The following is a 15,219-nucleotide window of genomic DNA, read 5'->3' on the forward strand; positions in this document are numbered from 1 at the left end:
AAAAACATTAGTAAGAAGAATTTTAATGTATTTTATAATTTTATATATTTTTAAACTTTATATAGTAAATATATATACTTTTTATTTTGTACCAGGAGCGCTGACTAAGCTACATCCCCAGTTGTTATTTTTATGTTTTATTTTGACACAGGGTCTTACTAAGTGGCTTAGGGCCTCACGAAGTTGCTGAGGTTGGCATTGAACTTGCAGTTTTTCTTGCTCAAGAATGGACAGATGGGGCTGGGGATGTGGCTCAAGAGGTAGCGCGCTCGCCTGGCATGCGTGCGGCCCGGGTTCGATCCTCAGCACCACATACAAACAAAGATGTTGTGTCCGCCAATAACTAATAAATAAATAAATATTAAAAAAAAAAGAGTGGACAGATGTGATTTCCTAAAGGAAAATGATGGTGTGGTTTCTAGAAAAAGAAAAGGATTGTATCCTGGGCAGGCAAAAGCAATACATCTACCCCAGCCAGAACGTGAATGGGCAGAATGCAGAAAATGTAACGAGAGCTCTGTCAACATTTTTATTGTCTAGAGGCTCAAAGGGAAGGAATTCAGTGGTGTAAGTTCATATATGTATCTACATTTGTGTGCGTGCGTGGTTTTTTTTCCTCCCAAAAGAATCAGATAGGAGCAATCAGGTTTTGCGAGTCCTGATTGCACAGAGACATCAATCACATATCATGTGAACTCCAATCATCACGCTATAATCTGCCCTAAAGTTCAGAGCCTGACAATCTTCAGTTTGCTTTGTACCAAAAATCCACAGCCCTGAACTTCATCAGATGTGGCCACTATGAGGTTCTGAGAAGGCCACGGTGGTTTTCAGGCCTATTTATGATGAACACTGAAGCCACGAGAGCTGATTGGCGTCTCCTGCACATTAGCTCTAGTGTGACTGTCATCACACCATGATGGACAGCCTGTTTGAAGGACCCACAATTCCCTTCCCACCTCTCTCTTAGACCTGACCTGTATGCACTGCCCCTGCTCCGCCCCCCACTCTGCAGTCTGTGACAGGTTGGCAAGGCCAGTGCTTGCCACTCCTAGATTTGCTTTTTCTGCACTAGGAAGAAGCAGCCACTGACCACTGGTTTATCAAGTGCAATGTGTCTCTTTGGAAAGCCCAGCCATGTGTTCTTGGGACTACATACTTGAGCTAAAACAACTGTCCCCTCTTACAATCCCCACAGTAGGAAGGCCACCTCCACAAGGTCTGTTCCTTAACACAATCCTGCCTTCACAGGCTTCCTGGACAAATGTAAGACAGGATACCTGGTGCTTCCCCTGACCCCCAAGTGCTGGGGATGGAACCCAGGGCTTGACACATGCTAAGCAAATGCTCTCCTGCTGAGCTCCATCCCTGCCCTTAAGATACGGTATCTGAATGAAATCGACTCACACATCCATCTGATTTTCCATCGACTGATTGAATCCCTTTCAGACCTTTTCTTGAAGATGGCCAATCTGGCCTGCTTAGACCCCTCCGTGGAGGGGACAGCTGCTATCCAGAGCCCCTTTCCCTCTCAACAGCTTCATCAGGGGAAGGCTCTCTCCCAGCCCGAGAGACACTTGCCTCTCACCAACTCCCATCTTGTCCTAAGGCGGCAGCCACGCAAGTTTGGCGGAATCTTCTTACCTCCTTCGAGTGGTAAATCAGGGTTTTCACTTCCAAAGATTTCTTGGGTATCCCTTTGTGGGCCTAGGCTCCTCATCTTGTTTCAGGTCAGGAACCAGGCAGGCTCCTGGAATGTGTCTCTGGCTTTGGTATGAACAGTCCCAAACTCGTGTATTCACCTGACAAAGTCTAGACTCCAGAGTTTGTTAGAAGGAGGAGGAGGAGGAGGAGGAGGAGGAGGAAAAGCCATGATAGAAAGAATTTCAGGCCTGTAAAATGTGCCAAGGAGTGTTTATACAACAAGATTAAAGTTTAAATAAAGAAATCCAAGAGCAAACTAAACTACAAGTCACAGTTCTAAGTGCGGCCTCAGATAGGCAGGTGAAAGGACAGGTTCCACTTGATTTGATGGTGCACACAGTGACTTGAGGTTCCCAAGCAGATTGCCACCCCTGCAGGATGGGGCCTTCAGGGACGAGTCTGAGTACCACGCTCATCCTGAGAAACCAAAGTTCGAAGGCACGAGTGACAGTCCCAGCTCAGGCAGTGCCCTTATTTCAAAGGCCAGGAGTCCTGCCATGACTGTGACCTCATTCAGGTCCCACGTACAGCTGCTTCATTGTGACCCTCTTGGCTCGGGCCACTACCCCAAAGCCATTTCCCATTCCACGAGACAACAAGCTCATCTGCGAATTTTTATCACATTCTTAGAGACATCTGCGATATGCCCTCCCCTCTCTCACGAAAATCTCAAAACTTCTGAAGCAAAGTGCGAACATCAGTCAAGTTTTCCAGAGAACCAGGGACCTAATTTGCCCAGTGACTCTGGCTTATAGTGAGGGTTAAATAAAGTTGGAAAAGAAGGACAGAGGGACCGTGGTAATATATTCAAATGATTCATTAAAAACAAATACAAGAAGAAGCTTATGTAGGAAGGACATTATGCAGTTTATAAGCAAAATCCATGCTTTATAAAATGTCACAGCCCTGTGTTAAGTAAACGTTCATTTTAAGGCAAATTGCTTTATAAGGTATATTTATGATTATAAAAACAAAAGTAGATATCAAATGGGTACTTTAAAACCTATGATCTAATATTAAATGCTGCAACTCTTTGGGTCCTGGCTGTTTTTATAATTAACCAGGAACAAAAATGGGCAGATGGTATAGGCTGGCAGCCCAGAGATGCAGACAAATGCCGCCGTCCAGACTCCAGACATTTCTTACCTGGACCTCTTTAATTAGCTCCCAATTGGTCTCCCTGCCTCGTGGCTCTCTCTAATCTCCCCTCTCCAGGGCCACAGGGCAATCTTTGTTGAAAATACTTCTATGGCTCCCTAGTGCCTTGTGAATAAATGTCTACAATTTTAATGTCATCCCAGGCTCTCTAAACCTGGTCCTAACATACCTTTCTAATTCTACGTCCCCACATGTCACCAGACACTGAATAATCCCCTCCGTTAGAATCCATCTAAGACTCTCGTTTATGAAGTCATTGAACCATGGGGCACACCCTTCTAGAAATCCTCTTTACAGCAGGATTCTGTGAGGGAAGGCTGTCTTTTCCAAAGGGGGCTGTGCCTATAGAAGTGTGCTTCTCCATTACTCTCCTTACAGCATGGATGTTTGTTCCCTGGAGCCGTGGCGCTGGGTCCCCTCCCTTTGAAGCTGCTAAGGCTTGGAATCCGCCTGATCAGTGAGTCTGGTGGAAGCAATGCTGTGTGCCTGTCAGGCAAGGTCAGAACAAGGACGGAACTTCTATCTGGGTCTCTGTCTTGGGATGCTCCTCTTGGATCCCAGCCACCATCTTCGAGGAAATTCAGGGCACATGGAGAAGCTGTATATGGGCATTCCAGCCTTCAAGCCCTCAGCTGAAAGCCTGTGCCCATGGTCAGACATGTGGGTGAACAGGCCTTCTGATGAGTCCCTCCCACCCTTCAGCTTTCCACTGAAACCCTGGTCACTGCAGAGCAGAGACAAAACTGCTCCCTCTGGGTGTTTCCAAATTTCTGACCTGTAGGAACCATGGGCAATAATAAATGGCTTTAAATCATTAAGGTATAGAGTCATTTATTGAGCTAGAATAACAAACTGATGTGGGCTACTTAGCTTGCTTCACTCCCCTCCGGTGACCACTCTTGGTTATCAGTCGATAGAATCCAATGATACAGATATCTACATACAGGGCTTGTAAATTCAGGACAACCTTGGGAAACAAAGAACATTTGGATCTTTATGATGAACCGAGGGGAATACTTGTTCATGCATGTTGCTCAGTACCTTAGTACCTTAGTAACTTAGTACCTTGGTACCTCAGCTGTATATATAATGCATATTTCCATGTAATGGGTGACATATGCTGGTGGGTGGAGCTCTGGTCCCATCTTTGGCTCCAGCTGGGTGACTGCTGGTGAGCGGCATTAGTCAACCTGTCGTTGAGGAGAAAGGCACCCTTGGGCATACCTGGATTTGCATTTGAGCCTCTTCTGTACCACGTCCTAAGCTCTTCTTTTCCCAGGATGTTTGATGTAGTACTTGAAACTTCTGTTGAAGATTCTTAATACCATTTCTCCTCTGTCTCTATTTCTGCAAAATGATTGCTTAACTTGGCCTCCAGTTCCAAAGTTTTGTCCATTGGTTTGAACAATGATTTGCTCCATTAAAGATCTGATTCATTCCTAAGATCTATATAATAACTTCATAGGGATGTTCTGATATTTTTAAAAAAATCCAATTCCTAAGTCTCTTTTCTTATACTGGGGATTGAACCCAGGGGTACTTAACCACTGAGTCACATCCTCAACAACCACCCCCCCCTTTTTAAAAAAATTTTGAGACAGGGTCTTGCTAAGTTGCTTAGGGACTTGCTAAGTTGCTGAGGGACTTGATAAGTTGCTGAGGCGGGCCTTGAACTTGTGATCCTCCTGCCTCAGCTTCCCAAGTCATTGGGATTACAGACATGTGCCACCATGCCTGGTTCCTAGGTTGATTTTGCAATGATTTTTTTTCCCCAAAGGTACACATCCATGGTTTTGCTGTATCCCATGGGCAGTTAGAGCTCAGCTGTACTCTTGCTGGTCTTGCCTCCTCCTCTGATTGAGGGTCCCTGGGGAACACATGGATATGCCCACTCTGATGCCTGTGCAGAGCCTGCATTATTGCCAAGGATTAGGGAGACAGGAAAAGGAACATTTGAAAGTCCATGACCTTCGATGCAGACTTGAGAGCATATGTCTCTTCAGAGTCTGGATGCTCAGGAGAGCATGTGTCTTGGCTGTGTAGGGGGTGGGGACCTGGAGGAAGAAGATCTGAGAGTCATGCCTGTCTTCTCAAACACACTTTAGTTATACTGAAATAAGGCTGTGCGTCCCCTGGGGGAGTTTTACTTTGTTTAGAGAGAAATCATGAACCCGACTGTGGAGATCTAACTTGGGGAGAACCAGCAGGGTCACCTGCTTGCCTCTTCTTCTTCCTGCCCACGTTCCTCGACCTCCATCCCCAGGAGAAGACAGCATCATCTGTCACCCGTAGGAAATGGCTGCTCATTTTAGATTTCAGTCTTTTCTTTCAGGTTAATTGCTTTTTCAGGTTGAAAACTCCTTGCAGGATGGAGCAGCAGCTGAGAGCACTGGTTCAGGGGTCCTACAGACCAAAGCCCAAAGCCCAATTTACTCACTCGCTGCACATGAGCACGTTCCTGAACCTCTCCGGGCCTGACTCCTGCCCCTTCCACGAGGATCATCATCTCACCCTCACAAGGGCCTTGTGACTCAAGGCACAGCAGGGAGCTGGGCATGTAGCAGGCTCTCAGTAAAGAGCAGTTGTTAGTACCTCTAGAATACCACGACCACAGCAGACAGTTCTTGTCGAGTTTCTCATTGTATAAACGAGGCAACTGAAAACTAGGGAGATGACTTACTCCAGGTGGTCTGATTAACTGGAGTAGAATCTGACCATTAAAACCAGGGTTTATTTAAACCCCAGAAATAATGTGGATGAGGTTGGGGAGATGAATTTATATTAGATGAGTCAAAAATTTGTAGGTCTTTTTAAAAATTTTTATAATTTTTGTTTTTTATTTTTGGTACCAAGGATTGAACCCAGGGCTGCTTACCCCTGAGCTACATCCCCAGACCCTTTTTTTTAAAATTTATTTTTTATTTTGAGAAAGACTGGCCTTGAGCTCACAATCCTTCTGCCTCAGCCTCCAGAGTCGCTGGGATGACAGGGGTGCACCACAGTGTCCTGCTGCAGGTGTCTGATAATTCATGGGCTTAACTTTTTTCTCTTTAATGTGGTAAAATATACACCAAACCAAATTGCTTGTTTTAATTCCCTATAAGTGCACAGTTTTGTGGCGTTAAGTATGTTCACGTTGTGTACCATCATCCCTGGAACTGTTTCCATCTTCCCAGGCTGAAACTATATCCCCAATAAACCATGGTTAATACACTTTTAAATCAGAATTAAGATATTTAAAGTTAGGAAGTAGGTTCTAGGGTAATCTAGCATGGGGTATGACTTAAGAATCTCACGCTTCTCCTTCAACTATTGGTGGATCATTGCCTCATTTTAAGTCACTTTTACTTAGGAACTCTTTATTCCTTCTCTAGAACACAGGGTATTTTCTGCTTCCCCTCTCCATCCCCGGTGTCTTTGTGCCCTGTCCTGGGCCCAGCTGGAGAGGAGCCCTGTGCCTCTAGGGTGCTTGGCTTTTCCATCTATCTTGTCACTTCCAGCTACCGTCCCCTACCCCTTCTCTCCAAGACTCTTTGGTCACCGGGGTCCCTCTTACAGTTTGCACTGACACAATATAGTGATCGAGGGAAGAGAGACCAGGGCTGTCTCCTCCTCCGCCAGGAATGACTGAATTTGATCTGATACACGGAGAACAGTAGCCTCAAACGAGGAGCCACAACTCATGCATGGGAAGCCGTCAGGTCAGGTCGCAGTCACAGCCCAAGTGGAAAGCAACATCTTCTCACTTCAAAAACTGCTGCCACTGCCGAGCTTCCATGAAACAAAAGCCACTCTGCCTTTTGCAAGAAAAACAAGAAAGGGTTTCTCTGCCCCAGCATGCTCTTCTCTCCCTGGATGGTTTCCAATCAGGTCTGACAACTTCAAAGCCAAATGTCAATCCCGATCCACCCAATGGCCATTTTAAATGCCTCCTTGTACGTCTCTGGGGTCTGGGGAGGGGTGGTAGTTAACAGTTGGGTGCCGAGGGAGATGGAAGGTTAATGTGCCTTGCATGGTCATGCATCTCAGGAGCATAAATGACAAGACACAGTGATAAGAGCAAACAGAATTGTAATAAAAAGACAACAGGTCGTTTGCTCACAGCTGTGATTGGCAGTTGCTGGGGACCAGCGCTTGTCCTGCTTCCCAAAGGAGCCACCAGCCAGCGGGCTTATCCTTCTCTGGGGGATGCTTAGAAGGACTTCATGTCCTTTCCCAATTCCAAGGACAAGGCTCCTCGTAGGACTCTGAGTCAGTCTCTACAAGTCCTTCTTTTAGGTTTGTTAGTTGTTGTTGTTATTGTTGTTGTTCTTCTAAATATTTTTAGTTATAGATGCACACAATACCTTTATTTTATTTATTTTTTAATGCAGTGTTGAGAATTGAACCCAGTGTCTCACATGTGAAAGGCAAGTGCTCTACCATTAAGCCAAAAACCCCAGCCCTGTTAGTGCTTCTTAATCACATAAAAATGATTTTTAGATCTCAATCACCCATTTAAAAACAATTCTGTTAGGAGAATATTGACAAGAATACAGCCTAGCCGCGAGTCCTTTACTCTGTGCCAGGCACCGTGGCAGCACATGGCCTTATTAATGGCTTATCTTCAAGATGACCTTATAAAGTAACTCATCATCGGATGACATGGAAACCCCAGCATTGTGAGGATGAACCACCCGCCCTGGTTGCACAGGCAGGAAGCAGCGCTGGGTAGATGGCCAGGCCAGCTGGCTCTGCCACTCCATCTGGATCCACTCCCGAGGAGGGCATTTTTGGCTGTCCACCATGATGTTGGTCACATGTGCTAAGTTGTCATCACATTCAAAAATGGACTGGGGGGCTGGGGGGTGTGGGGGTGTGGCTCAGTGGCAGAACCTTTGCCTAACAAGTGTGAGGCCTGGGTTCCATCCCCAGCACCACACACGTAAAAAAATAATAAACAGTGAACATAATAATCATTTCAAAAATTGAAATAGTAACAAAACGTCTATTTTTTTTTTCAAAATTTTAGTGTGAAAATAAGGACAACACATAGTCTTGTATTTTAGATGAGCACGGTCCTAGCACGATCAGGAAGGCTGATGGCTCCGCGTCTTTCCTTTCCTCTGGAGTATCTCGTCAAGAGTCCTTTTAACTCAGTTTAAGCCGTTTTTCTGCTTGCACCAGTGCTAGCCAGGGCTGCCTGTCTCTGGGGGACAAGCTGGGCTGGGCAGGAGGGCAGCAGCTGTCACCTTGAGAAGGCCTCCTGGCAGCCCAGTGCCTCCCCTCTGCCTGAGTCTCTGGAACCAGGTCTGTTACAACAGAGACCCCTCTGCAGAGGGGCTGGCTCCGTTCATCGGTGACACTGTGATGCTCCCAGAGAAGGCGTCTCCTCAGCTCTCCTTTTCTAAGGGTGTCTTGGGGGAGGTGGAGGAGTCAGAGATTGTTCTAGAGTCAGCTGCCTCCAGGAGGGTCAACAATTTTCCAGGGAGACAAGGACTGGCCCTAGCATTGACCTGGGCCATGGACTGTGATTCCAAAAGGCAGAATCTTGGGGGTGGCCATGGCTCTTTCCCCAGGAGGCAGCTGCACACATGAGGTTTCCTGCCCATGGAGGCCCAGGATACACCTGTACTCAGCTCCTGGCAACCTCCGGTGGGGGCCCCAGAGCAGGCAGGAACTGTCCAGGGCTTCCTAGGCCCTAGTTTCTCAGCCCACCTTCCTCTCGTTTCTCCCTCCCTCCCTCCATCCCTCAGGTGGACTGAGTCTGTCAACCCTCAGGCTCACAGCCTCCACCTGGTTCAGTGTCCCACAGATGGGCAAGTCTCTAAGGAAGCCTTTAAGAATCGTTCACACTGTGTCACTGTTGGATGCTGGATGTGCTCCTGCAATTGCCAGGGGACCACATCTGTCCTTTGCTTCCATTTTCTACCAACCTTGAGACAAGGCTTCCCTCTCCTGTTGGCACCTGGCTCATGAGTTGTCTCTATCCTATTTCCACCTGCCATCCTGGGTAACTGGAGTGTCCATGTTGTTAATGAATTGACAAGAAAAGTGTTCAGCGGCTACCATATGTTGCTAAGCAAGGCCGGGAAGTAATATTTCTGTTAGTGCTAAGGACAATGATAATACTAACACTCAGTAGGTGCTATGTTCCCAGCCCACGGTGAGCAGGTTGGTAACAACCCTGAGAGGCAGGTGCTATTATTCCCATTCTATAAAAGAGGTCAATAAGGCTGGGAGAGGTTAAGTAACTTGCCCAGCATCACACAGCTGGTTACAGGTAGAGATGATATTCAACCCCAGCTCTGATCTGTCACTCCATGCTGTACTCCATCAAGAAGGGAGGTGACAATTTCCCATACAATATCCTTGGTGAGTCCATCCCTAACCCATGCGGCCACAGCCTCTTTCACTACCACCCCTGCACCCTCTCATCCGGAGTTGGAGCATTTGTGTGGTATGCCTTCCTCTGGGGAGGAGGGCTTCACTGCCTCGGCTCCTGGAATCTCCCTCCCATTTCCCTGATTTCTGACTTGGGTCCTGCAGTTGCTCTCTACCTACTAAATTGGGACCCTGGAGAGAGCAGTCACCTGGCCCTGCCGTATCTGCATTTTCAGGGCCAGGTGCAGGGTTGGCCTCATAGGAGCTCCTCGAACAGTGGGAAGGAAGCCGGAAGGAATCCCCCTCCTGAGCCCCGAGGCAGGTATGCCTGGCCTCCCTGTAGCAGTCCTCTCCCCTGGCTCCCGGGCTCCGTCTGCCTGGAACCCTGCTCCCCACTGTGCCCAGGATAAGGAACAAGTAATGCAAGTGTCTTAATTTGAATTCAATACTCCATAAAAAATTTCTTCATCTCTTAAAAACAGTGATTCAGAGAAAATGCCATCAGACCACAGGATTTTAAGCAAGATTATCCCCAAAATATCACGGTAGCAACATTACCAATTTTCAAGTTGATTTACTGCTCCATTTGGATCCCACACTTCAGCCCATGGACTGGCATCAGGGCTTGTGGCATGTATTTGGAATGTGCGTGGCACTGGTAGATTTGCACAAGCAGTCACTCACTGCATATGGGCTCAGAGGACGGCTGGCCTCCTGGGACACTTGCCCACTCTGCTCACACTTGGGTGAGGGCCCTGGGCTGAGAGGCTGCTTGTTCTGAGCAAGAGGGCACAGGCTCTGTGTTATAGTTCCTCTCTTGCTCTTGCTGGGGACAGTTGGGCAAGACTGGGCAGTTTTCCCAGGTCACTCAGGCGTGTGGGGTCTGGGTGGCCACACAGCTGCACAATCCATGTTTTGTTAATTATGCCTCCAAATCATTTACCCCACAAGTGGCTTCCCTCTCTTTGAGCTTTTCTAACTCTCTCCAAAATGCTGGCTTGGCCTTGGCCCAAGGATCCTAAGGACCTTCGAAGAAGTGTCATATGTGGGACTTTGGGCATGTCCCCTCAGCTCTTCAAGCCTAAGATTCTTTAGGAGGAAATGACAAGAATCCACTTCCCCAAATTAAATAAAATAATATGTGCAAAATGTTTGGCGGAAAGTCATCTTTCAGTAAATGTTAACAATTATAAGCTTATTTCCTGCCATTCATGTTCCCCTGCCACTGGGCACCTTCATTGGGACAGTTCCTTACTGAGGCTGGTCGCTATCTGGTCTCTGGCTGCTGACCTGGGTTCAGGTGTCTATCATCAGGTGTCTGTACAGATGCAAGACATCTTCCCAGGTCTCTGTTCCCACTTCAAAATCTGCCAAGAGCCTGGAATTTACATTTTGCGTTCTCCTTTAGGATTGATTGATACTGCCAGCTCATTTGGACTTTTTATTGGGTTGCTGGCTTCTCTAGGGTTTGAATGGAATTTCTTTTTGTGGATTATCTTCCCGGGTGTGAATGGGATCACACCATGGTTGGAAAGGCCCAGGATAGGGGAGGCTTAGAGGGACAACATATTATTTTATCCTTAAAACCTTCTGTGTTCTAAACAGCTGCTTTGAATCTTCTAATTGTTTTCATTTTTTTTTTTAAAAAAAGAGAAACCCCAAGTTAGTTTCTTCATGCTCCCAAATCATCACCCACTACGGGAAAGAGTTGCTTCTAAGAACTTTTTTAAAAATATATTTTTATTTTTAATTGCCACACAGTCATAGCACATATTTATAGTAGGGTACTGTATGACATTTCAATACAGGTACACAGTCTGTGATGATGTTGGGTAATTGCCGTATCTATCACCTGGACATTATCATCTCTTTGTGTTGGGAGCATTCAAAATCCCCTCTACTAGCCATTTTGAATCATGCAACTAATTGGTATCGACTGACGCTCTACGGAGCATTAGAAATTATTCCTCCTAAGAAAATGCTTACCACTCACTCTCTCCCTCTGCGCAGAAGCAGGCCAGGGATGGGTGGAATTCTGGATGCTGTGTGCTTTCTCTGTGCTCTGTCTCTGGGCTGCAGGAGGAGCTCAGATGTCTCAGATAGTGTGACCCCCCCCCCCTTTTTTCCCCTCATGTTGGCCATGGCCCCATCTGTCACTTTTGCCTTGATGAATTCAGAGTTGTTAAAAACCAGACCCCACCGCAGATTGATCTCTCCCTGCCAGAGGTTGGCTCCTGGGCCGTGGCCACGCCCCCTTGCTGGCCCAGCCTGCCTCCTCTGCAGATCCGCGCACCTCCCAGCGCACTCATTACCCAGCGCTGGGGCCTCCCACCTCTCCTGGCTCCCGGCCTCCCTAATTATTCAGCACTTAAGTGGACTTTTCTGTCCATCTGTAGTTTGTTGTGGATGTTTCTGTTCCTGTCACTTCTGTTTATACTTATTTACAGTTAGATCAATTATCTGTTCTAATGACCAGCTAGGTGGCATGAATAATTTAAAACTACTTTTGGCTTTGGAATACATTTTTGTTTCACATATGAGTTTGGGGGTGCCCGATATTCTGGGAATTCAATTTTTCACTCTACATAATGAGGCCACCATCTAAAATTCCTCACAGGAGAGGGGGGCTGTTCAGTGGGTCTTTTCCAGTGGCCCCTGAAGTCTCTGGATGCCAGCTCCATACTGGAGTTAGAAAGCACCACTTCTCATGTAGCTGGCTTGCAAGGAGCCCAGGAGAGCCTTCCTGGTGCTCCTGGGGTGTCTGCGTCTGCTCTTGGTCTGGTACACATTGTCTCTATCAAGGGGGGAGTCTCCAGGAGGCTGACTTAGAGGAAAATTATCAGGGCTCATGCAATTATCCGAGGAAGAAAAATTCCTTAATTGTCAGACTTTGCCAAGCGAACATTCATTAACCGGGCCTGCTCCTAAGTACATGCACAAATGTAATCAGTCTGGTGGTTTTGAAAAATTGTCTCTTCACCGTCCTTATTGTAAAATGCGTAAGCAACATGATATATGATTGAAAACGTTGACTGGCTTTGAACTCTCGGGTCCGTTGGTATAAACATAGATGCCCACACAGGAATAGGTAAACAGATGACATTCCCCGTGATGTTCTGGGCAAAGCTTTGCAGCCTCAAGTGTGCAATGAGAAATATTTAAGTTGAGCTGATTTGTTACATAAACACTCTAACCTCAAGCTCAATCTAAGCAATTACACCGCTCTCCTCTGAGCTCTGCTGTGCCAGAACAGAGGGGGCATGGGCGGTGTCCAGAGCCTTTACTCTCATTTTAATCATGGGATGAATATGGTTGATGGCATATCTGAAAATTCAGATATTTAGAGCATTTCAGGAGACTAGTAGGAACTCAGGGTGTTTAATGGCTTCTAGGACATTTTTGGAGAATCCTCCTATCTTTCTTAACCCACTAAACCCACTGTTTTGTTTTCGGGGGTGGGGGGGCAGGTACCAGTGATTAAACCCAGGGGTGCTTAACCACTGAGCCACATTCCCAACATATTTTATGGTTTTTAAAATTTTGAGACAGGGTCTTGGTAAATAGCTTAGGGCCTTGATAAATTGCTGAAGTTGGCTTTGACTTGTGATCCTCCTGCCCCAGACTCCCCAGCAGCTGGGATTACAGGTGTGTGCCACAGCCCCAGGCTTGCTGTCCTGCCTTGAGTCGGGGCGGGGGTGGAGACTCAATCCTTCCTGGATTAGCAGATTTAGTGTGCATCACCATGCCTGGAAAAGGGCTGCATTTTAAAGAAAATATCTAATAAAGGTGCTCCTGGGACCAGCTTTTTTTTTTTTTTTTAATTAAAAGTCATGATTCGGAAACATCTTTGTATACAAAAACTGGCCTAAATACTTGGGGATCACTTAGTACCTGCCAGGAGAGGTTGTCTATGTTCAACTAGTTCATATGGGCTTAGCTCAACTTATATGACCTGCTGTTGCTCCGTGAAAAGTGACCATGGCAGCAGAACAGGGGCCCCAGTCATGGACGCAGGGAAGCAATACTGATGGCCTCACTTTAGACCCAGGGAGTTGCCTACTCAGAGCTTCAGTGGCACAAAAGATTAAGGATTGAGGCTGGGTGTGGTGGCACACACCTGTAATCCTAGAGACTCTGGAGACTGAGGCAAGAGGACTGCAAGTTCGAGCCTGGCCTGGGCAACTTAGAGAGGCCATGACTCAAAATAAAAAGTAAAAAGGCTGGGGTTGGGGCTGTGGATCAGTGGTAGAGAGCTTGCCTTGCATGCATGAGGCACTGGGTTCAATCCTTAGCACCACATAAAAATAAAAATATTGTGTTTCCATCTACAACTAAAAAAAAAAAATTGAAAAAAAAAAAAAGGCTGGGTATGTGGTTCAATCTCCAATTAAAACACAACAAAAGAATAGGATTGAAATACCTGGGATGGTGACCCACTTTGACAAAGCTGAGATTATAGATAGGTGGCATGGTTAAATTTTTTATTCCTTTTCTGTTTCATCTTGAAGACTCAACTATATGATACTATTCTTGTTTGTGAAGTTTTTTTTTTTTTTTTTTTTTTTAACCTAGGGATACTTAACCACTGAGCCACATCCTCAGCCCTTTTCTTATTTTTTGGAGACAGAGTCTCACTAGGGCCTTGCTAAGTTGCTGGGGCTGATTTTGAACGTATGATCCTCCTGCCTCAGCCTTCCCAGTTGCCAGGATTACAGGTGTGTGCCACCAACCTCAGCCAGTTTGTGAAGTGTTTTCTTCATTATTTTTTGTTCATGACATCCACCTTCTGGTATAGAAATCAGTCATCTTATTGAGACTTCAAGAGGGCTCAACAGTCATCATTAAGAATGTTTCCCTGGGCAAACCCCTAAATATATAGTCATTTTACATGCATGTTCTCTGTTCCGAATATGAAGCACCTATAAGCAGTATCCCATAGCAATTGCCGAGTAGTGCAATGGACATGGGCTACTTAACTCTGTCCCATCTACAGTGACCAATGGCATCTGACCAGGGCTGTAGACACTGACTTGCTTTCAGGAAATTCATGGGCTGTGGCAGAAATCTTGCCTGGTTCATTCTGGGCATGATGGCACATACCTGGGGAAGCTGAGGCAAGGAGGATCACAAGTTCAGGGTCAGCCTCTGCAACTTAGTGAGATGAGACCCTGTCTTGAAAAATAAAAAGGACTGGAAGGCAGCTCAGTGGTCGTGCTCAATCCTAGTATCTCAAACCAAAACAAAGGGACAAAAACAGTTTTTCCCAGCTCTTGAAGAACAAGTGTGTGAACCCAAATTAGAACCCCCAAACCATCAACAGCTTGATCTGGAAATGAAATCTCTCTTTAAAGTAAGTTCTCAAGCCAGGTGTGGAGACATGCACCTGTAGTGCCGGCTACCTGAGCTCGGGAGTCAGAGGTCAGCCTAAGCAACAGAGCAAGACTGTGTGTGTGTGTGTGTGTGTGTGTGTGGCATTTTTCAGGGTGTGATCTGGGGTTGTAAGCAATCCACCAGGGATAGGGTATAGGTCATAAGATTTGAACTGATTTCTTAAACTTTTGGTATTTGTGCATCTCAATAATTTCTCATGACATGAACTAAAATCTTTTGCTTAGTAAATTCTACATTGGTGTATATACTGATCCCAATTTTCCAGCACCACCTCGATGAACTACAATTCAATTCAATTCTGACACTAACACGGCACAAATTGAGGGCAAGGTTCTGAACAAGGCTGCCCTTACTCAGATGCCCATCACAAGTGTTAAACATTCTGCTTCACACACAGTAGTTACCCAAGACATGTTTGTAGGATGAATGAACAAATTAGTGAATTAAAAATGTTATTTCATAGTATAAGATCCTTTATCATGAAAACCATACAGTAAGTTCTGTGATTTTGTGGACATGGTGCTGTTGTGACCCAAATACGTGGTTGCCAGGCAGAATCTAAAGCCATGGCGTGGGAAGCCCCACCCCAGCACAGGGCAGTGG

The 15,219-nt window shown here is 46.2% G+C and overlaps 1 non-coding gene across 1 annotated transcript; it reads right to left on the reverse strand.

Annotated features, from left to right (window-relative positions):
* Positions 1-627: 627 nt before the first annotated feature.
* LOC113190595 (U8 small nucleolar RNA) lies at positions 628-742 on the reverse strand. The gene has a single exon (XR_003301796.2). It is a non-coding gene; the product is annotated as a U8 small nucleolar RNA (small nucleolar RNA).
* Positions 743-15,219: the final 14,477 nt, after the last annotated feature.

This window comes from Urocitellus parryii, chromosome 8 (genome assembly GCF_045843805.1).
Source record: "Urocitellus parryii isolate mUroPar1 chromosome 8, mUroPar1.hap1, whole genome shotgun sequence".
NCBI classification, from domain to species: Eukaryota; Metazoa; Chordata; class Mammalia; order Rodentia; family Sciuridae; genus Urocitellus; species Urocitellus parryii.